We start from the raw sequence: 24,893 nt of genomic DNA on the forward strand, positions 1-24,893 counted from the left end.
TACATACCGTCTAGTGTTTGTCCTGAGAAAGATGAAGAACACTACAGAAAACAAGCACAAAAGGCCAAAAAATCATACCTTTTCTCTACGCTGACTCACATGTATAGTGATTCCCTTGAAATAATTTCTACCACAAATGTTAGCCTTCTGAGGCTTAATCAACAAGGCTCACTTAAATGTCATGTTTCTTAGGAAGTCTTTCCTAAAAGATATAACAGGCCGTTCATTGTTGTAGTTGTTTATTTATACGTTAAGTTTTTAAAGTATTCAATCAAAAAATGTTTAAGTACCTAATATACAAAGGCATGGTGCTAACCAACATATGTATAAAATCAGTGAGTGCTGAAAACAGCCACTGATCCTGAATTACAAGTTGGATTAATGATTTGAGGGAGACAAATAGAGGTCCTGTGATGATGGAAATGTGTGTGTGTGGTGATGCGGGGAGGAGGGAAGTAGTTTATAAAAAGTACGCCAAAAACACTTTTAAAAAAATACAGACAGGCTCATGCTATCTTTCCCAGGCTGGCCTTACACTCCTGGTCTCAAGCAATCCTCCTCTCTTGGCCTCCCAAAGTGCCACGTACATAAATCACCATGCCCAGCCCAGAAACACTCTTAAAGTGACATGTAAGCTCACACCTGAAGTAGTTAATCATGCCAAGGATATGATCAAGGTTAGGGGTGGTGATGGACATAGACAAGGCTGAAGGAAAACATCTGCTAAAGCTCCAGGTGATCAAAAGCTTGGCTTGCTCAAGAAACTGAAGGCTTGAGTGTTTGAAAAGGTAGCAAGTGAGGTTGAGTAAGACACCAGATACGGCAGAGTACTTGGTTGTAACACAAAAATGTTGTAGAACGTCATTGCAAAATATTAAGTAAGAGATTTTATACAATTTCATAATGTAGATATCTTTTCACCTTTGAAGTTTGCACAGTTGTTGAAAGAGTATTTGCTTTAATTTCTTTTCTTTTTTTTTTTTGAGACGAAGAAGTTTTGCTCTTGTCGTCCAGGTTGGAGTGCAGTGACATGATCTTGGCTCACTGCAACCTCTGACTCCCTGGTTCAAGTGATTCTCCTGCCTCAGCCTCCCGAGTAACTGGGATTACAGGCATGTGCCACCACGCCCAGCTAATTTTTGCATTTTTATTAGAGATGGGGTTTCACCATGTTGGCCAGGATGGTCTTGATTTCCTGACCTCGTCATCCACCCGTCTCAGCCTCCCAAAGTGTTGGGATTGCAGGCAATAGCCACCACATCTGGCTAAAAGAGTATTTGCTTTAATTTCCTTTTTAAGGCAATAAAGCTACTGATGTTCTAGCTTGGGTGTGGTCATTACTTACCAGCTGTATCTCTTCCATGATTCCTAATGGAAAGCAGATGTCAATTAAGTAGTTGTTGAATTGAATTGAACTGATTAACTACTTTGGTACTTTCCTTAGACCTAACAATTGTTTGATTATATTTTAGTTCCTCCTGCAACATAACAAATCCCTCCAAAACTTCGTGACTGAGTCAATAATAATCCATTTTTATCTGTCAGTTTCTGCGGTTCAGGATTTTGGGAGCTGCTTGGTTGCAAAGTTCTGGCTTGGAGTCTCCTGTGAGGGTGCAGTTGACGGCGGTTGCAGTTACCTGAAGGCTTGGCTGAGGCTGCAGCCTCCACTTTCCAGATAACTCTCACTCGCATCGCTGGAAAGTTGGAAGCTGGTGCTGGATGTTGGCAGGAGCTTTCAGTTCCTCTTCATGCAGCCTCTCCAGAAGGCTGCTTGAGTTTTCTGTGGCATGTTGGCTGACTTCCCAGAGAATAATTCCAGAGACCAAGGTGGAAGCTGCTGTACCTTTTATGATTTAGTCCTAATTCAGTATGGAATAGACTAGTGACCACAGGTGCATAGATGGCAGGAAGCAAGTCTTATTGGGGGCCATCTTGGATGTTGGCTATCAAGGTTGTAAGTGCTTGATACTAAATCTGCTGACCATATATTGCTTAGGAATATTCACACTTTGTTCTCTTTTTGTTATATATGGTACTCTTCACCTGAAATTCAGGTGATATTAGTTTCTGCATTGCAAAGATAGTCTGAAAATTCTACTTCAGGCACTCTAGACTGTGCACAAGTCTACCTCTGCCTGCTGAATACAATTCAGCCTTTCTTCCACACTCACACCCACTTCCTTCTTCCCACCATGAGAAGCAGACGGTAAGCCTCTCAGGGGTACTGGTGGCTTTTAAAGCATATTTATAAGATTACATGAGACAGCATGTCTTTAATTTGCTATTTAACTGCAGAGTAATACTCTTCTCTATTTGGAAAACAGTTTTGTCAAGGTACCGGAACAAGGGATAGAAAATTAGAATTTCTAGGATCAATTTCCTAACTGACTTATGGGTTGCAGTGTACCCTTCAGCAAGGCACCTAATGTGCTTGCCTGTAAAACAGGGATATGAAGAATAAATCCCTACTTCAAGGGGATGCATCATAGTTGAATTCATATTAATGCAATAGGCTTTGAAAAATCTCACAAGAAAAGTACTATGGAAATGCAAATTATTATGTTGTAAAGCTCTTTGGGATACAAGGTGCTGTGTGCCTGGAAAATACTAAATCACCTTGTTTTATCTGCTTTAGGATTGTTGCCTTTAAATTTCAAAAAGTACTTCATTTTCTTGAATTGTGACAAGACAAAGGGCAAGCTCAAATGCATTTTGTAAATGATATATTGTTTGGGTAGCTAGCTTTCATATAACCTTAAAAAGGGCTCTATCATCCTCATATGGAACTCACCCCCGGAATGAAAAACACCATTCAAAGATGATAATTGCCTTTTATTCCTATGTTATCAGATGAAGGTGCATCACATTAATACCCCATTTTTATTTTTAGTTTTTTTTTTTTTTTTTTTTACCGCTGAAAGCATTATTTTAATAATTATCAAAGCGTGGGGACCAGTGCAGTGACTCACACCTGTAATCCCAGCACTTTGAGAGGCCAAGGTGGATGGATCACCTAAGGTCAGGAGTTCAAGACCAGCCTGGCCAACATGGTGAAACCCCATCTCTACTAAAAATACAAAAAATTAACTGGGCTTGGTGATGTGCGCCTGTAATCCCAGGTATTTGGGAGGCTAAGGCAGGAGAATTGCTTGAACCCGGGAGGCAGAGGTTGCAGTGAACTGAGATCGTGCCATTGCACTCCAGCCTGGGCAACAACAGCAAAACTCCTCCCCCCCCCAAAAAAAAAGTGTGGAGGAGAAAAAAGGAGGGGAGAAAGCTATAATCCCACAGCATGGACTGGATTATAAAATATAGGTATATTATATATTTTATGTATATATAAAATATATACACAAGCATTATGTATGTTTATTTGCAGACATATATATGTAATACTTGTGTATGGTCACAAAACAAGCATTGTATGTGTATGTATATGTGTGTATATATATCTGCAAATACATATATAATACATATTATGTGTATCTATATATATTATATGTATCTATATATATTTGCAGATATATATATGTATGTATATATATATACACGTATACATACACATATAATGCTTGTTTTGTGAATGAAAGTTCTCTGAAAGGGAATTTGGAGTAAAGATTTTATTCCTGTCAAACAGTTTGCAATTGAGGAGATACAGTGTCTGGTGTAAAATGAAGATGAATTACCGAGAACAAAGAGAGCGTTTGGGTTTTATAGCAAAAGTTCTTGCCCAGGTTCCCAATCATGTCTGTTTTTGCAAATGAAGGATTCAAACTTGCTTAGTTCCGATCAACGCAGCTGGGCCCTGTTGGCGGGGCAAGTGAGCTCTGTTTGATTGGTTTCCAAGCCTAAAACGAGAAGTCCCCGTCAGATGTTTCTTTCAAAGGGCCATTGCAGGCAGGGATTTACCACCCACCAAAACAGAAACTGGCTTGGTTGATTGTAGAAAGGGAGGTCCTGTGATACTTTTACAACGTCTTCATGAGAACACAGGGGATGTGACCACTCCCTTACCCTGTCACGGCTGCCTGCTTCTGTCTTAACTCACCTCAGTTAGGTACGAGGAGCCCATTTTTTTCTGTCAGCTGAGGGCATACTTTAACATTTTGCATTTAGTGTTCAGTACATAAAATTAAAATCTAGGATCATTATATTCAAGTCCTGGGAAAATTATTCTGAGGCTATTTTGTCTTAGACTGCAGAGACAGATAGATAGATATTGGATATCACACCAGTTTTACAAATGACTCAATTATAGAAGATGTTGACAGTATTTTGTGACATGCACATATGATCAGAGTTGACTGTTAGCAAAATTAAGACTTGGATTTTTTCGTTCTTTGAAATGGAGTTTCACTCTTGTTGTCCAGGCTGGAGTGCAATGGTGCAATCTTGGCTCATCACAACCTCCGCCTCCCAGGTTCAAGCGATTCTCCTGTCTCAGCCTCCTGAGTAGCTGAGATTACAGGCATGTGCCACCACGCCTGGCTAATTTTGTATTTATTTTTGGTAGAGACGGGGTTTCTCCATGTTGGTCAGGCTGGCCTCGAACTCCTGACCTCAGGTGATCTGTCTGCCTCAGTCTCCCATAGTGTTGGAATTACAGACGTTAGTCACCTCACCTGGCCAAGACATGGATTTTATCTAGCGTTCCCTCCCTTCCCCAACACTATTTTCTGTTTCTCATCAGTATGACTACCACTCCCCACCTTCATGCATTCATCTGTCTCATGTTGTTTCTCTATCAAAATCTCTTCTTGAGAATGAACCTGAAATTCCTTCTCATGGAAAGCAAAAGTAACAGAAAACAGTTTAAAATATGACTTTAACTTAGAAAAACTGAAATTTAAACAAGAATGAAGGTCCTGGGGTAAAAGTTGACAAATGACCCTGATGTGTCTCTTACTGGCAAGAAGATATTTGCATTCATAACAAGTACGGTTGGCTTCGCCAACAGCAGATCTAATACCAAATTGGAATCCCATGGGAAGAGTGAGAAATGGTGAGAAGGCGGCAAATCAGAGCAAATAGAGGGCAGGAGGCAGAAGTGCTGCCTCTGGTAAATATTCTCATCCTCCAAGTATTTTTGACCCTCCTCATATTTAAGCATGACAAATGACTACTTCTTTTTATCAAGGAGAAACGTTTTAAAAATTGCTAATAAAAATGTGGCTTTCATTTATCAATTAGCTGTTGGTGTATAGCAAATCACTCCAAGACCTAAAATTTAAAACATTCATTATTTTCATGGGGTTTTGGATGTAGCTTCCTGAGAGCCGAGCTATAGTGGTTGTTATCTTTCTCCTGGATCTAGCCACCCAGCAAGTCTGCCAGGCTCCTGGCTGGTACTGGGGGTTGTCTGCACAGAGTCCTGTGATGTGAACCACCTGTGTGTCTCTCAGCCGTGGATATCAGCACAGTATTTGAGGTGTCTACCGGGTCCTGCCGAAGAATCCGCTTCCTTCAGGGGATCTGTGGGTCCCCTCAGGTTTCCTGATTTATTCCTGCAGTTGTTCTGGAGCAGAAATTCACAATGTGAGCCTGCATTCACTGCTCTGTCTGTCTGAGTCGGAGCTACAGTCTAGTTCTCCCTCCCGTCCGCCATGTTGACCATGAGTCACCTTTCCCAATGTTTTCTTTTTGACAACTCTGAGACTCCTCTCGCCAAGACGAGGTGCTGTCATGATCACAAGGCTCCACAATAGGCCATTTACAAACTGAGGAGCACGGGGAGACAGTCCGAGTCCCAGACTGAAGAACTTGGAGTCTGATGTTCGAGGGCAGGAAGCATCCAGCGTAGGAGGAAGACGTCGGCTGGGAGGCTAGACCAGTCTTTTCATGGGGTTTTGGACTAACTAGGTTTTTCTTCTGGTCTGGGCCAGTCTATCTGAAGTTGGATGATTTAGAATTGCCTCGTGAACATGTCTGGTTGTTGGCAGTAGTTGGTCTATTAATTGTTCCCCTGTCTGGCAGTTGGCTTGATATTTTCTGAGGCAGGGCCATGTGTCTTTCAGAATTCAGTGGTCTGGCCTAGGTTCATTCTCATCGAGGCAGGAAAGTTCCCAGCAGCAAGAGCAAGCCCCAAATTCACAAGCTTTTGCTTCTAACAAATTTGCTTCTATTTCAAAGTAAGGCAGTGACTACACCCAGACCCAGGGATTTGAATGGGCTTCATTTTTTGATGGGTGGAGTTTCAGAATAATTTTGGCCACTGTTTTTTACAATCTGCTGTAGATTATAAATTATATCATTTATGTCTTCAGTCTTTCCTTACTTATTGGTCCCACAATATTAGAAATATATTGCTTCTTTGTTTCTGCTTTTTTCTCCTACTCAATAAAAGTATTTTCTGAAGAAAAGGCTAATTATTATTTTTTCTACAAGGAGTGGGTAATCATTCTCTTCCCAAGCAGCCTATTATTCTAACATGGAAAAAGTTTGTTGAGCCTCATATCATCATATTAGGAATGGAATCACAGATTTCTACAGACCGATTATTTCAGAGTACAGACAGGAATTTCTTTGATCTGAAAATATTATCATGCATGTTCCCAGTGGTACCAAGCAGTCTTTTTTTTTTTTTTTTTTTTTTAAAAAAGTCATGGTTAATCAAGGGAAGCTGGGCTTTTCTTTAAAAGTAGTGCTGACACTAGAAGGAAACCTAGGCAAAACCATTCAGGACATAGGCGTAGGCAAGGACTTTATGACCAAAACACCAAAAGCATTGGCAACAAAAGCCAAAATAGACAAATGGGACCTAATCAAACTCCACAGCTTTTGCACGGCAAAAGAAACAGTCAATAGAGTGAATCGGCAACCAACAGAATGGGAAAAAATTTTTGCAGCCTACCCGTCTGACAAAAGGCTGATATCCAGAATTTACAATGAACTAAAAAAGATTTACAAGAAAAAAACAAACAAGCCCATTCAAAAATGGGCGAAGGATATGAACAGATACTTTACAAAAGAAGACATACATGAGGCCAACAAACATATGAAAAAATGCTCATCATCACTGGTCATCAGAGAAATGCAAATCAAAACTACATTGAGATACCATCTCACGCCAGTTAGAATGGCGATCATTAAAAAATCTGGAGAAAACAGATGCTGGAGAGGATGTGGAGAAATAGGAGCACTTTTACACTGTTGGTGGGAGTGTAAATTAGTTCAACCACTGTGGAAAACAGTGTGGCGATTCCTCAAGGACCTAGAAATAGAAATTCCATTTGACCCAGCAATCCCATTACTGGGCATATATCCAAAGGATTATAAATCGTTCTACTATAAGGACACATGCACACGAATGTTCATTGCAGCACAGTTTACAATAGCAAAGACCTGGAACCAGCCCAAATGCCCATCGATGATAGACTGGACAGGAAAAATGTGGCACATATACACCATGGAATATTATGCAGCCATTAAAAAGGAGGAGTTCACATCCTTCGTAGGGACATGGATGAACCTGGAAAACATCATTCTCAGCAAACTGACACAAGAACACAAAATCAAACACCACATGTTCTCACTCATAGGTGGGTGTTGAACAAGGAGAACACATGGACACAGGGAGGGGAGCACTATACACGGGGGTCTGTTGGGGGGGAGGGGGGATAGTGGGGGGGTGGGGAGTTGGGGAGGGATAGCATGGGGAGTAATGCCAGATATAGGTGAAGGGGAGGGAGGCAGCAAATCATACTGCCACGTGTGCACCTGTGCAACAACCTTGCATGTTATTCACATGTACCCCAAAACCTAAAATGCAATAAAAAAATAAAAAAATAAATAAATAAATAAATAAATAAATAAAACAAAAAGAAACTGTTGGAGAACTTATCAACACCTTCAAATTCTTTAAGATAAAATCTATCTGTGCAAAGGTATATGAATGGCCAAGCAGTAACATGATTTGTTGACAGGTCTCAGTAGTACAGTATGTAAGAAAGGACAGCCCAAAAACATTTATTCTACATTGTCAGACATTTCTTCTAAATTGTAACAAGTAATAATGCTAACATAAACAATTATCTTTAACCAGAAAAAAAAAAAAAAAAAAAAAGTAGTGCTGACCAAGAAAGATATCATCTACTGGAAATCCAGCCACCAAAATATCTATTTGTCCTTCTCCTGGATCTTTGTATCTTTTGAATATATGCTTTTCCTGATATTAAGTTACATCCCCACAATACAAATATGTTGTGCCATCTATCTATCCATCTCAGCAAAATTCTTTCTTATGCTATCTCCAGGGGACTGAGGAGCCGTCCATGGTTTTGTTTTCCGAGTCCTGACTATGTGGTAAAAATAGATATACCAAGTAATTGAAAATATCTGTACAAACATTACCTAATCTATGGCCTTTAAAAATAAGAGGTCCTAAAAATGCCTCACCCCAAGGTCATAAACCAAAAGCTATATGGGATCTCCAGAAGAATGGCAAATTCGTATTTTCTACAAAGTCTCGATAGAAGTAGAAGTCTTCTTGATTACTGCATTCCTATTTAACTTACACTTTTTGGTCAGCACAAAACTTGGTTCACAGAAAATGACTTAGATTATTTTAGACAAAACCAGGTCATGCTTTAATTCACAGCTGTAAAATTCAGATGTGGTATCTTTACTGAAAAAAATAGAGACTTTGCACCTAGTATATAGTTACTAATGTTTACCTAGAAAATTCTTTTCTCTACATCCCAGTATCAAAGATAACCAGAAATTGTCTTCACCTGGCAAGAACAGCAGTGTACCACCATTCTCTTGCCTTTGGATTACCTGAGTTCTCCTACTTGTCATTATATAATCTAGAAGAAATTTAATAATCTTCATAGCATACAGACGTGGTTCATTATATTGATGATCAAAGGTCAATGGACTTGGTTGGCAGGAATTAGCAAGCACTCTAGATGCCTTATTAAATTTCATGATTGCCAGAAGATAAACAGTAAACTGAGAAATTTCAGAGACCAGTTGTTTCACAGATACATTTTCTAAGGACTGGTAGTCTAGGACATGTCAGTATATCACTTCACTTGCAGAAACAAGTGTTGTATTTGCACCTTACACCACAAAGAAAGAAACAAATTTGTGTTGGTTTGAACCAAATATTGCCTAACCTTCAAGACTGCGAGTCTTGAGAGGAGTTCAGAACAAAAAACACGGCTCTGTAACAGATACATACATCAATATAAACTTCTCTGCCACCTGAGACTTGTAACTCAGCAGAATCCCTGGTAAAGGAAATGTCTGTGCAGATAGCGATGCTGTATAGAGCCTCTGGCAAACCTTCACAGGAGAAACAACAGTGTAGATCCCTATGGTTTTGGAGAAGGGCAATGCTCTTCATTGCCAACAAATATTTCCCATTTTGAAAGCAATGTTTGACTCGCTATTGGGCCCTGGTAGAAACTGACAAGTCATCATAGAATAACTAGAGGTTAGTCACTAGAGTGACTAACCTAGTTGTGTCACTAACTACCAAAATCAAGAAAAAAAAAAAAAAGGAAATGCTATAGTAGACCAGCCTAGGGAGATGCGGAAGAAGAACACAAACAGCATGAGCAGGTGGCTCAGATTCTCACAGGGCCTGCTCTTAACTGCTACACCGCCTGGCCATTAATGCACTCATATTTGTCGCAGATAGAGATGTATGGAGGCTTAGGGAAATGCTTATGGCAGAGCATCAAGAGTTTCAAAGTGAAATAGAGAAACATTGCAACAGTTTATTTTAATTTACTTCCTGGCTATCCTCCTTAGTGCTATTTTTATGTATATAATACTATTTATCAGGCTGGTGGTGAGCACTTGTAATCCCAGCTACTTGGGAGGCTGAGGCAGGAGAATCGCTTGCTTGGGAGGTAGAGGTTTCAGTAAGCTGAAATTGCGCCGCTGCATTCCAGCCCAAGCAACAAGAGTGAAACTCCATGTAAAAAAATAAAGAATATATTCCTCTCTGGGAGTCTGTGTCAGAAGATTTAGCAGATGTTTCAATTGTATAAACTATGGAGCTTTCCTCCCCTACATGTAGGCTTTTCAAACCAGGTTTAATGATCTAACCACTTATAATGTTTTATTAGAAAAGAATTTCTAAATGGAGCTGCCAATTTATTATACTTTTAAAGCTCATTGAAAGAATAAAGATTTTCCTTGAATTGTTTAACAGAGATTTAAATTGCGCAATAAGTAAAATTAAGCTGACATAGAACACAAGATACTGAAGACGTTGTTTCCTAGAGGCATTAAAACTCTTTATATGAGTGTAATAATATTAGTTGGCATAATCCAATCTGCAGATCTCAAAACATTTTTATATTTCTTTCACTAATATTATCTCAATTTTGCTAAGTTATCTTTTGCTAGTTGTTTTGTATTCCATTTGAAGCATATTTAAGTGACTGCATATCATTATTAAAATACAAGCTAATCAAATTTGGCATAGTTCCTGGAGGTTTTAAAGAGGTACTCATATTCCTATAGATATAAACTAGAAGATGCCCTTCCCTCCTTTCTGGAGACAAAAGCAGAAAAATTTTGATAAACATTCTGAAAATAATAATCATAATGATTTCTCACTAATAACCACATTATTTGATAAAGGTGAAAATAATTCTGGTTTTTTAGTTATTTTCCTGGAATCTACACAAAATTTACATATTTTTATGATGCATGATCATGACTAGGAATGTTATCAAAACTATTTTTGGGGCGAGAAATATCAACATAACTTTAGCATCATAATATATGATGTAAGTTTAAGACTATGAATACATTATTCCTTAATAATATAAAAGCTTATGCCAACTTATATTTGTGTCATTTTTTAGAAAAAATAAATTACTCACAAAGTTAGGGGTAGATTTCGGTCTGTTGTTTAAACAACTGTTAATATGTGTTCTTAGGATCAGAATTACAGAACAGTTTGTGGAGAAGAGAGAGTTTCAAAGAAATTGTTAAAGTTGGTTAAGCTACCTCTTTCCTATCTACAGTTCTTTGTAATGACCATAACTAATAAATTTCAACATGATGTGAAAATACTGTTCATGAATATGCATAGTTGTATGAAAATTAGAAGGTAGAGTTGTATGTATTAGTCAAAACCATTGACATATGTAACATACATTCATATCAATAAACTAGATAAGATGACAAAAAAGGTAGTAGCTAAAAATATTTTGTTTTTGTTTTTTCTCTTTTCAGAGACAGGTTCTTGCTCTGTCACCTGGGCTGGAGTGCAGTGGGGTGATCATAGCTCACTGCAGCCTTAAATTCCTGGCTCAAGCAATCCTCCCACCTCAGCCTCCCAAGAAGCTGGAACTATAGGTGTATGATCACACCTGGCTACGTATAAAAGAAATAAAATTGTAGAGACAGGTTCTTGCTTTGTTGCCCAGGCTGGTCTTAAACTCCTGGCTTTAATCAGTCCTCCCACCTCAGGCTCCCAAAGTGCCAAGATTACAGGTGGGAGCCACCACACCCATCTGTAGGTAAAACTATTGAGAGTATGTTGGGGTCTAGATATTTTTCCAAGAGAACTGGAAATAACTATAACATTATAAAAATTATCAGTCAAGACAGGGGCCCAGGGTACATAAAAATATAGTTGGCACTGCCCACAAGCACACTGGGGCCACCAGAACCCAATCTACACAAGAGTCTAGAAGCTAAGGTTTGCCCCATTTTTCAGACTATAAACAATCTCTACCAAGCCACCGAGATGAAAATGTCAGACTATGTGCAGTTAGAAGTGCTATGTGGCTCACCACAATCTGACCACGCTACCTATGAGCCTTGGACATCTGTTGAGGACTTGGTGTATCAGCCTTGACTTGTGGAAGGGAAAGAAGTATGGAAAACAGCGTTTCATTTTACTAAGACACGGCCAGAGAATACAAGGTTTCCATGCTCTTTTGCTTCCGATCTTTTCACCACTCTTTAAAAAGTTGATTACCAGTAAGCAGATCTGAGACTTATCAATCAAAGTCCTGGTAGGAAAGAAATGTCACATTTAAACCGGTAATTTGAGAAAGCTTACTTAAGGGACTATTTAAGCAGGTTTTGGAAGAATTTAGGAAAACTTAAAAGGGGCTGTTAAGAGGCCTAGAGGGAAAAAGACTGAAATTCACCGGTTCTGGAAAGAGGTAGCTGTAAGCTCAAGAGCTTCATGAAGGAATCAGTTAGATAGCAGTCACCTGGCAGGGAGGAAGTCGCCCTCACATTCTTCTCACTCCCATACCTCCTGTACCTTCCATTGGCCCAAACCAACTTACAAAGACAGAGAGAAGGGACCCATCTATGTATTCTGAAAGCATCGGCCTTCTGGAGTCCAGAGCAGAGTGAAGAAAGGAGAAGTATAAATCTGGAAGGACAAAATGATGTTTAACACTTAAAGGTAGAACAAAACAATTTAAAAACAACCTTTACATCTGTCTTGGGGAAAGCCTGTCTAACGCAAATAATATTATTGATCATTTTTATTTATGTTTTTGAAATTCTCTTGTAGTAATTCTCAATATTCAAGATAGGGTCAAAAAAGGGAAGGGTTTTATGGGATCAGAAATAGAGACCCACATAATGTAAAAGGAGTCAAAAAAGCTGGGTAAAACAGGGAAGACTGTAGATCTAGAATCAGACTGCACAGGTCTGTATCAGCTGCGGAGACCTAGAGTAGAATTTACTGCAATTTGGCCGAGGCATAAAGGTTGACCTCTGTCCCATCTTGCCAGTTACTTCCCCTTCTCATGACTCTATGTAAGAATTTGTGAATGGTATTTGAAATTATAGCACAGGAACAGCTTATTTTCATTTTTTTCTCCAATGAGTTTTGTTGGTGTAGAACCTAGTGGGGTGTTTGAACTTAGTGCCATCTTTCATTGCCCTACTGGTTGTGTAACTTAGCAAGGACTTCTGGTATGAGCTGTATAGAGAAATGCCTTTATTACAGGTGGCAGACTGAGCCCTGCTGTGTTTGTTCTCTGTATTCTTACCATGCCTGGCTAATTTTGTGTTTTTTTTTTTTAAGTAGAGATGGGATTTTTCTACGTTGGTTAGGCTGGTCTCGAACTCCCTACCTCAGGTGATCCGCCCGCCTCAGCTTCCCAGAGTGCTGGGATTACAGGCGTGAGCCACTGCCCCCAGCCCTGGAAATATTTTTAAATCCAACTACATCCTGTAAGTTGCTCTGATACTTGCAGGGTGGGGCAGATATGCAAACAAGTGCACAGACATCACATAAGCACTGTAGGAAAGATGGGCGAGTTGACTACCTAGCATAAATAGAAAGAACAATTTGTGAAAAAGCAACTTTCAGGACACTATATAGCCTATATGAAATTTAAAGAATGTACATCATTTCAAAGTATACTATCTTCAAAAAAATAAATTCAATTTCACAGTAGGTTTAGATGTGATATAAATATACACTCAGCACATTGTTAGGTATCAGATAGAAAAAAATGAATATAATATTGTAGTCCGTGCATTGAGCATCTCTTCGGTTAGTTAGGAAGACATGAAAGTCTGTTAACAGATGTAGTACCTGCTACATTGCCTTGTTGTTTAAGTGCCCAGTGAGTGGTGCTGGCATTAACTATTGAAAGAGAACTGTACGTAACAAGAAAGCCTAGACAAGATGAAGGTCAGAACATAGCTTAGAAACGGGGCGGTAAAGATGATAGGAAAAGATGGTATTCCAAAGGAAGTGTAAGTATCTTCCTTTACCACTCTGAAACTAGAGAGAGAGAGAATTATAACAGCAGCAGAGTTGACAAGATTAACAAGATTCCTGACCTCCAAAATCTTCTCTATCTCTAATTCTCATGGGTTTCCAGCTGTCTCTGTAAAAGATAAGTACATGAATTCTTTTGCAGTGTGGCCCTATTTATCTGGTATGTGTCATAATTTATAGTGTCTAAAAAATCTGAAACTAGGATCATTTGGGGTTCACAGGAGGTCTAGAATGTTTGCAATAAATCTGTGTGTGTATTTGTATGTGTATATACACTACACAATAACTCTATGAATATATTTATGATACTATCAGTGTTCAGAGTGTGTGGTATTATGAACAATGTACTGACATGTAAACACTGCTCAGGTTTTAAACACTTGGTAAACTATATAATCACTCTAACACATTTTAGTAGAAACTTTCACTTTCTTTTGTTTTATTAATTTCATTCATATGCAGTTCTTATAAAAAATAGTATGTCTTTTATGTTTGGACTTATCATAATTTTTCGCCTCATGCTTGATCATTTAATTCAATGTCAGAGTTACTTAGTTTGGCAAAATCTTTTAGTATCCAGAAAGTTAAAATTGTGCATAGAAAATTATATTCTACTTCATTATAGGAGCAAGTCTTACTTTTATATGGTGCCTGCACCATAATATGCAGTAAAATATAGTCTTCTTTTTTGAACATATGTGCAGATAAAGTTTTTAGAGTCTTTTGAGGCCTCTGTGGAAAAAATGGTGCCACCAAAGTCAGAAGTCAGAGTCCAGATGCTTGTTTGTTGATATTCATTGCCCTAACCCTTTATCCTGAATTATTTAAGGGATTTCCCATCCTCTCCACCTCTTACAATCCATTGGGTTTGTTTGTTTATTTATTTATTTATTTATTTATTTATTTATTTATTTTTGAGACAGATTCTCACTCGGTTGCCCAGGCTGGAGTGCAGTACTGACATCTTGGCTCACTGCAACTGCTGCCTCCCAGGATCAAGCAATTCTCCTACCCTAACTTCCTGAGTACCTAGGACTACAGAATTGTTTTATATTTTAAGAAACTTTCTTAAAACCCACCTCTGTCAAAAATGCTTAAATGGCTCTTGAATACTTGCTGTTTTAATTCCATAACAGAGTATCAGAAATGTTTCATGCCTAAAACATCAAAAGCATTGGCAACAAAAGCCAAAATAGACAAATGGGATCTAATTAAACTCCAGAGCTTCTGTACAGCAAAAGAAACAATCATTATAGTGAACCAGCAACCAACAGAATGGAAAAAAATTTTTGCAATCTACCCATCTGACAAAGGGCTAATATCCATAATCTACAAAGAACTAAAACAGATTTACAAGAAAAAAACAAACAACCCAATTCAAAAGTGGGCGATGGATATAAAGAGATGCTTTTCGAAAGAAGATACATATGAGGCCAACAAACATATGAAGAAATCCTCATCACCACTGGTCCTTAGAGAAATGCACATCAAAACCACACTGAGATACCATCTCATGTCAGTTAGAATGGTGATCATTAAAAAATCTGGAGACAACAGATGCTGGAGAGGATGTGGAGAAATAGGAACACTTGTACACTGTTGGTGGGAGTATAAATTAGTTCAACCATTGTGGAAGACAGTGTGGCGATTCCTCAAACATCTAGAAATAGAAATTCCATTTGACCCAGCAATCCCATTACTGGATATATATCCAAAGTATTATAAATTGTTCTATTATAAAGACACATGCACTGGCATGTTCATTGTGGCACTGTTTATAATAGCAAAAACCAACCCAAATGCCCATCGATGATAGACTGGACTAGGAAAATGTGGCACCATGGAATACTATGCAGCCATAAAAAGTATGAGTTTATGTCCTTTGCAGGAACATGGATGAAGCTGGAAACCATCATTCTTAGCAAACTGACACAAGAACAGAAAACCAAATACCACATGTTCCTGCTCATAGGTGGGTGTTGAACAAGGAGAACACATAAGCACAGGGAGGGGAGCATCGCACACTTAGATCTGTTGGCATGGGGGAGCTAAGGGAGGGGCAGTGAGGATGGGGAGATTGGGGAGGGATAACATGGAGAGAAATACCAGCTATAGGTGACAGGCGGATGGAGGCAGCAAACCACCTTGCCATGTATGTACTTACACACAATCCTGCGTGATCTGCACATGTACCAAAGAACCTAAAGTACAATTAAAAAAAAAAGTTTTAGAAAGAGAATGCAACAGGGTCTTTGTCTTAGTGAGTTTCATATTGAATTTGGTGGACCAATAACTAACAAAGAGTCACAAAACAATCTGATAAAAGTGTTCCTAAGAGAATATATGAAATGTTACATAAAAGGAGAAGGAAAAGTGCCTAAGTCTGCCTATGAGATTAAATGAAGGCTTCATTAATGACAGGTTAATAAATTAAGTCTTAAAGGATGAAGAGAATTTATTAGTTGGGAAAAAATGAGGAAAGACTCTTAAAAGATAATCAAATATAAGAGAATTAGACTGTAATGGGTGCAAGCAATTCAGTAGTGTTAGGTTCAGAGTACTTGTAGAGTTAACACAGTAGAATTCAGGTCACACAAGGGCATTTTACACCCTACTAAGGCTGTAAAGGATAGGAAACATCTGGAAAAACACTAAGCTGACCAGTGATTTGCATATCTGAAACACTGCCCAGGCTGTGGTATAGAGTGTCTTGATGGCTTGGAGTATACTAGACTTGGGAAAGGCAGTGAAACTAGACGATTGCTTCTGTGGTTCAAGTGAGGCATGATTAAGTAATGAACTATGACAGTGACCTCAAACTTTGAGAGGAGTAGGCATATTTGAGGATGGAGAGGAACAGCAAGTAGAAATGTTGGAATTTAGTGGCTTATTGACTGCCGGAATGAGAGAGAAGGAAGGTTGAAATCTCTCTCGGGTTTTGGCTATGGCAACTAGAAGAGGGCATTTCATTCACCAAATCAGGGAAAATGGGCGGAAGGGCTGGTAGAAACAGGAGAATGAGATTTTCAATGTTTTATTTTTTAGGAGAGGCCGAGTTTGAGGTACACACAGAACTTTCATGTTGAGTTGTCAACTTGGAATTTGGAAGAAAAGATAAGGAGCTTAAGAAACAGAAGAGCGGGCTCTAGAGACTAGGAAAGTGTTGTTTCAGAACAGGGAAACAATGCAGGTAGTTGAAAATGTGGCATAAAATGGAGAACCCAGGGGGAGACTGTGGAGAGAAAAAGACCTCTAAAACTCTACAAACACTAAAAACTCTTAATACACGAGGAACAAAAAGAAGTTTGTGATCTAGTTGAAAGACACACACACACACACACACACACACACACACACACAGAAGGGGCCAGGCACAATAGCTCATGCCTGTAATCCCAGCACTTTGGGAGGCCAAGGTGGGCATATTGCTTGAGCTCAGGAGCTCGAGACCAGCCTGGGCAACATGGGGAAACCCTATCTCTACAACAAAATGCAAAAAAAAAATTAGCTGGGTGTGGTAGCACATGCCTGTAGCCGCAGCTACTCCGGAGCCTGAGGTGGGAGGATTGCTTGAGCTTGGGAGGTGGAGATCGCAGTGAGCCAAGATTACACCAGTGCACCCCAGCCTCTTCAATGAAGTAAAACCCTGTCTCAAAAACAAAACAAAACAAACAAACAATCAAAAAAAAATTCCCCAAAACACTGAGAAGGAGGTTTTAGGAGAGTGCAGTGTAACGAACATTGAGAAGGAAGAAAGTGGTGAAGAGTATCACATGCCAGTAAGATAACAATGGAATATTACCCATTGGATTTAAGGATTAGGAATGCTTGATGACTTCATCAGATAATTTTCAAGGAGACACAGCAAATCTTCAGCAATTTAAGAAGTGAAAAGGAGGAGATTCCATGTACTGCACTCTGTTTCGATAAGCTGGGTAATGATAAAATAAAATGTGATAGGGCAATCGTCAAAGAGGATACAACACAGTGTTCAATACACACAAAGAAGTATTGTTGAATTTTTTTATAGTGCTTGTATATTCTTAGGGGAATGATCCAGTGGAAAGCAGTAAAGAAACTTCCCTGAGAAAGGAGCGTGCGATAGAAGTTATTTTTAATCAAAATGAGTTATGAGTATTAGGAAATAAAGGTGATATCAATAGAATAGTCTTTGAACCATTGAACTATGGATAAAGTACTTTGAACTATGAACAAAAGCAAGCTTTTAAAGGGAGTGAGATAACTTTTTTCTTCTGTAAATCCAGAAACTAGGTCATCTATTGTGATGTGGTGATGGGGAGGAGACTTTGAAGAAATGGATGCATATTTGTAATAACTGCTTGTGAATGTGGAAAGCACTTGACCAAGTGCATGCAACAGGATGTCTGTGCAGTGTTCAGGGCCCACCTGAGGTCAAATACCATCATTTTTACTAAGGGCTGAGTCATTTTTCTCATAGATGAAGACATTTTAAAAATGGGGTAGTTTGATGCAGACACGAAGAATTTAGTTTGAATAAAATAGCAGACTATGTGCAAAGGGTAGAGAGGTGTTACTATATATATTTGGAAGTAATGAATTTCCAACTTGGAAGTAACTATCTCAAATAATTAGGTCTTTGGTAAACTTAAAACAAAGGATGAAGGAACAGATTTGATAGCTGAGAAGTGAGTGGTAAGTTCAGGGAAAATGAGAATGTCTTTTTGGCTTAAGCTGAGACCTAAATTGTCTCAAACCTCAGGGTATATAAGAATCATCAGGGATATCATATTAAAATTGCATGTTTTCAGGCTGCCCCTACAGACTGTAGGCTGACCGCGGGAGCCTACATCCAGCGATGGTGCAGGAGATCCTCAACCAGTTTAACAAAACACTGGGAAAGGATTTCCATTGAGAGCAAAGATTGGGAATGAGTCTGGAAAAGTAAATGGCAGTTGTGTTTTTATAAGACTTGAGTGTTCTGTGCTGAGTAGTGCAAAATTCTTCTTTCTGATAATATATTAGGCCAGGGAATCTACAAAAACAGAATCCAAGAGCTAATAAGTGAGTTCAGCAAGGTTGCAGGATATCAGATCAAGTAAATAAATAAATATCACATTTTATTTGCTAACAATGAGCATTAAAGACCAAAATTAAAATCCAAATTTAAAAAACAAAAACAAAATTGACAAATTTAAAATTTAAAAACCAAAATTCAAAACACAACTACTCCAAAGAAAATGACATACGGAAGTATAAACTTCACAAAACATTTATGACATTTATATTCTCAAAACTACAAAATACTGATGAAAGACCTAAAAGAAGAACTGGACATTCTATATTTATGGATCAAAAAACTCAACATAATAAAGATGTTCATTTTTTCCAAATTAGTTTATATGGTTTTAGTGAATTTCCTAACAAAACTCTAGCAAGGTTTTTTGTAGACATTGTCAAAGTTATTCTAAAATTTAACTGGGGCTGGGCGCAGTGGCTCAGGCCTATAATCCCAGCACTTTGGGAGGCCGAGACGGGCGGATCACGATGTCAGGAGATTGAGGACATCCTGGCTAACACAGTGAAACCCGTCTCTACTAAAAATACGAAAAATTAGCCGGATGTGGGGGCACACACCTATAGTTCCAGCTACTCATGAAGCTGAGGCAGGAGAATCGCTTGAACCTGGGAGGCAGAGACTGCAGTGAGCCGAGATCACACCACTGCACTCCAGCCTGGGTGATAAAGCGAGACTCCCTCTCAAAAAATAAAAAAAATTAATTAGAAAGGCACAGGCTCTAGACCACCTAAAACAATCCTGATAAAGAAGAATAAAGTGGGAGGAATGACTCTACCCAAATGTACATACTGCTATATAGCTACAGTAATCAAGACAGTGTGGCCTTAGTAGGGAGTCACATGTAGACCAACAGACTGAATAAGAAAACCAGAAATAGACCCATACATGAAAAACCAACTAATTTTTGACCTAGATACAAAACCAATTTGTGTTAGTCTGTTTGCATTGCTGTAAAGGAATACCTAAGGTGAGTTAATTTATAAAGAAAGGAGGTTGATTGGCTTATGGTTCTGCAGGCTGCACAGGCGTGGCTCCAGTATGTGTCCCTGGTGAAGCCTCAGGAAGCTTCCGATTATGGTGGAAGTTGAAAGGAGTGCAAGGGTATCACATGGTAAGAGAGGGAGCAAGAGAGAGCAAGGGAGAAGATGTCAGTCTCTTCTAAACAACCAGATCTTGCACGAGCTCATAAAGTACTCACTCATTATCACAAGGACAGCACCAAGGCATTCAAGAGGAATCCGACCCTATGACCTCAGTACCTCCTACCTGGCCCCAACTCCAACATTGGGAATCACTTTCAATGTAAAATTTGAAGGGGACAAACATCAAACTATATCACAATTCGGTGAGGGAAAGGTAAGCCTTTCAACAAATGGCAATTGGACAATTGAACATCCATAGGCAAAAGAAAGAAAAATGGAAGGAAGGAAGAAAGGAAGGAAGGAGAAGGGAAGGGAGAGAGGGAGGGAGGAAAGAGAAGGAGGGAGGGAAAGAAGGAGGGAGGGAAAGAAGGAGGGAGGGAAAGAAGGAGGGAGGGAAAGAAGGAGGGAGGGAAAGAAGGAGGGAGAGAAGGAAGGAGGGAGGGAAGGAAGGAGGGAGGGAAGGAAGGAGAGAGGGAAGGAAGGAGGGAGGGAAGGAAGGAGGGAGGGAAGGAAGGAGGGAGGGAAGGAAGGAGGGAGGGAAGGAAGGAGGGAGGGAAGGAAGGAGGGAGAGAGGAAGGAGAAAGAAGGAAGGGAGGAAGGAGAAGGAAGGAGGAAGGAAAGAATTTGACAGCTTTTACAAATGATATATCATGTGGAAGCCAAACCTCACAGATGTCACAAGTGGTATATTAGGTGTGTGTTTGAACAAAACAATAGGAATGGACTGTCTTTATCCGAAACAGAGCTGACAGGCTTGGAGTCTTTCATTTCCTGCTCATGTCTTCCTCAGAAACTCCATCCAGGACTTTTTTACTAGCCATTGTGACCTCTGAGTTTCTTCTATGGTTCTTCCAGGAAAGTAGTTTTCAAAAGTGAGTTTTCATCAGTATCACCTGGAAGATTTGTTAGAAGACAGATGGCTGGGCTTTATCCCCAGAGATTCCAGTTCTCAGTAGATTTATCATAGGAGCCCGAAATTTTCATTTTGGGAGCCAGACATGGTGACTCACACCTGTAATCTCAGCTACTCAGGAGACTGAGGCAGGAAGATTACTTGAGGCCAGGAGTTCAAGACCAGACCTCATCTCTTAAGTTTTGTCCTCATTTCTAAGACATTTCAAGGGAATGTTGATGCTGCTGGTACTAACACAGGGATGACACTTTGAGAATCATTGTCTCAGTATCCACAGAGCACAGGAGAAAATTGCTGCTCATGCAATAAAGGATGAAGATAAATTTTAAAGCAAGTAACTAATGTAATGAAAATCCTAGTACTTCAATCAATATTGGAAGAAATCAGAAGACCAGGGCAAAGAATACTGCAGCAGCCTAGAAAAATAGACAGAAGGGGCAGATTTAAGAAGCCAGATGTCTAACTGGAAATTATTTGTGACAGACTGGAAATTAGGAAAAATTGGGGCCATCCGCGATGCATTAAAACATTTTAGCTTGAAGAGTTAAGTTTCTTTTCAATGGTGTAGCAGGAAAAATTTACTCACTACCACTCAGCTATGCAAGAAAATCCAGTTATTTATTCTATAATTGATCTAACTACATATCAATTCTATAATTGCTCTAACTTTCCTCATAAGTCTTCACTCCACTAAGTAGCAAGGGATGACTGGGACTTTAAATTGCCAATTAATGGTAACAAGACTACAAGGGGAAAAAAAGTGTCTGCGTCAAGAAGCTCAACCTTTTTCAGGCAAATGCTCATTATTTCATATATTTTTCCTCTGTCTCTCTGCTTCTGAAGAGATGTCATTTTGCTATTTGAAGAGGAGTTGGGGAGGGTGTGATGAATTGGAGATGATCAGAGGTCTCTGAACATCAGTGGCATTGCCAGAGATGACAAGACTGAATCCAGTGAGGTGTGACAGGTTCTATCTCACCCTGCTATCGACCATTGTCCATGGTGATTAATGTTTGTATTCCTGGTTGTCTCCTCTTTCTGAGGCAGGCTCTTGTTAGCCCAGTTGACCTCTCAGCGTCTCTTGGTTCTATCAGTAAGGGAGGAAGCAACTCCCATTACTCTGCATGTCCTGTCTTGACCACGGACAACCAGCAGTGGAGTCTCAGCTTTCTATCCAGCCATCTTCTCCCAAACATTCTGTACAATTGGTCCCACGTTGCCTTGGATCTAGGCCTCAGCCAAATGTGGAGCTTCTTTGAGAGGTTGGCAACTTACCCAGGCTTTCCCCAGACAACCAAGCGCTAACATTCTCAACGTCTTCATATTTCACTATTTGTCTTCATACCTTTGAGTGTCAGGAATCAGAGGCCTCCTTGGGCTCTTCTCTCACTACTTTTTCTCTTCTCACAGTCTCAGAAGGCAAGGGGGTTTTCCATGTTCTGTGAAAATTGAGGAGGACAATTCCTTATATCCCCTTCATTTCTGGAGTGACATTCATTTTGATCCATTTTTTTCCAGAGTCCACAGTTGTGGATGGATACAGATGAGAAAAGGATTTGGCAACCTCATAAAATACATTGGGATGCATGAAAAATACAAAATATCTCAAAATACCTCAGAGAGAGAGAAAGAACAGGAAAGAGGGGCCCAGTTGTTGGGGAAGATGGTTTACTCTGCCTGAGCAGTATTGACTCAAAGTCCTGCCAGGCCAGCAGACGTCTAGATGGGCTAACCCAACAGCGTCTGGGGATATAGATCTGAAGTTCAGAAATAAGATTGTGCTGAAAAAGTAACTATCGTAGTTTTCCGGGTTGCCTGGCCATTTAATTAAAAGCAAAAACAATCAGTTAATTAAAAACTGTCTCCTTGGCTGGAATGTATGAGGGCTAATTACCAGTGATTCTACAGTCTTGTATTTTGGAGGAATGTGAGATTCGTTGTTAACTCCTTTGACTATAACTCTGGAATACATTCTATGTTTAATTTTGATGTATGGAGTTTGGAGAATTCATTTCACATGCTTAAATTACAGAGGATGACAGAGTATTGTGGAAGTGGTTCCACTGGAAAGTGATGTGGTTTCAACTTAGTTCAGAGTTGATTTGAAGAAGGTACACGTTTGTAATTATTCCTGCTCATAGTTACAGCTTGGGGGATTCAAGGCTGCAGTATGATTGTAGTGAGAGCTACTCTGGAGTCTCCTCTCTGCTCCTTTTTTTCTCTTTTACTCTATGTCTTGTTTTTCCTTATCCCTCATCAGCCATTTTTCAGTTTTTCCCTCTTTGTTCCATTTTTTTTCCCTCCAGTCTCTAAATGTTGGAGTTTCCTGATCTCCTTGCTGGGCCCTGCTCCCTTCTCTCTCATCCTTAGAAAACTCATCCTGTCCTCCAGATTTTGTACTGTATTAACCATCACAAGGACGATCTCTCTGCAGATGACTCATGTTTTTCTGTCTCCAGCTCTGACCTCTGTGGACTACAGACCCTTCTGTCCACCTGCCTCATCTGCTCAGAGGCTAGCAGACTTCACACTTAAAACATCCAAGACAGAATTCTTGGTAAATCTCCCACCCTGAATCTTCTTCTCACAGGGTCTTTCATATCTCAGTAAATAAAAACATTATTATTAACTCCAACCCACCAGTAATGCTATTGGCTCTACCCTCAAATCTGTGCCGAGCTTGATCATGTTTCACTGTCTCTGTGTTTGCCTCTCTACTGCCTGTTGCAATTGACTCCCAGCAGATCTCCCTGTTTCCACTCATATTTGTCTAGAATCTATGCTCCATAAACATAAATCAGATCATTTCACTCTAATGCTCAAAACTTTCTCACACCTTTCATGTTTCTTAGAGTGAAGCCCAATGGGTTAGCACCTACACGGTGCACGAGGCTCCCAACTCCAGCCTCATCCCGACCTTTGTTTATTGCTATGAGTGACTACTACTCTCCACTCATATCAGCCTCCTTAGGAGTGCTCATGCTTCTGCCTCTCCATCTTTGCATCTTCTCTTTTCTCTGTCTGAAGTGTTCTTTCTCTATCTCTGTGCATGGTCTGATGGCTTCATTCAAGGCCTGTGTGAACAGCATCTGCCTCCGTATACCTGTCCTCATCCTCCATTTGGTGGATGGTAATAATCTATCCATGGGGTGGATGATTCCAGCCTCCAGCCTCAGAGGCCCAGCCTCTGGGATGTTTTATTCAGCATCCTGGAGACCCTCCCAAGAGCAGAGCAGGAAGGAATTCCCTCTTCCGGAGTCTTCAGTTCCTTGAGAGCACTAGCCTTCCTTGCTCCTCTTCCCAGAACCTCTACAGCCATCAGTTACGAGCAACAGGAAAGTTTGCCAAGCTGAGAAGCACAAATTCATCCTCTCTCCTTTGCCATCCATGTCCTTGCCGTTTGGTACTTCTGCTAACAATGGAAATTTCTCTCACATGGTTCTGGAAGCTGCAAGTCTGAGATCAAGGTGCCAGCATGGTCAGGTTCTAGTGGGGGCCCATTAACTCCTTATTGCCTGGCACCGCTTCAAGGAAATTGCTGTCAGTATCCAAATTGCTAAATTTACACAGAAATGATTCAGCATGTGTATGACCGATGCTTATTTGGACACTCTTGGGCACACTTTGTTTTTTTCAACTATTTCTCTTTGCCATTCCTGATACTACTTTCTGATTTATTGAATCATTCAGGCATCTTCTAGGCACTAAGTGTGCAGCAGTGAACAAAACACTTAGTGTCAATCATTAGGGAAATGCAAATCAAAATCACAATGAGAAGTCACTTTACTTCACTGAGACGTCAACTACCAAAAACAAGGGGGAGGGGGCGCAGTGTGGTGGCTCATGCCCGTAATCTGGACACATAGGGTGGCTGACGCAGGAGGATTACTTGAGCCCAAGAGTTTGAGACAAGCCTGGGCAATACAGCAAGACCTCGTCTTAAAAGAAAAAATTAGCAGGGCACAGTGGGGCATGCCTGTGTCCACAGCTACACAGGATGCTGAAGCAGGAGGGTTGCTTGAGGCTAACAAGCACGCACAAGCATGTGGAGAAACT

This window comes from Aotus nancymaae, unplaced genomic scaffold (assembly GCF_030222135.1).
Source record: "Aotus nancymaae isolate 86718 unplaced genomic scaffold, 86718_ANA_hifiasm-v0.15.2.pri h1tg000011l, whole genome shotgun sequence".
NCBI classification, from domain to species: Eukaryota; Metazoa; Chordata; class Mammalia; order Primates; family Aotidae; genus Aotus; species Aotus nancymaae.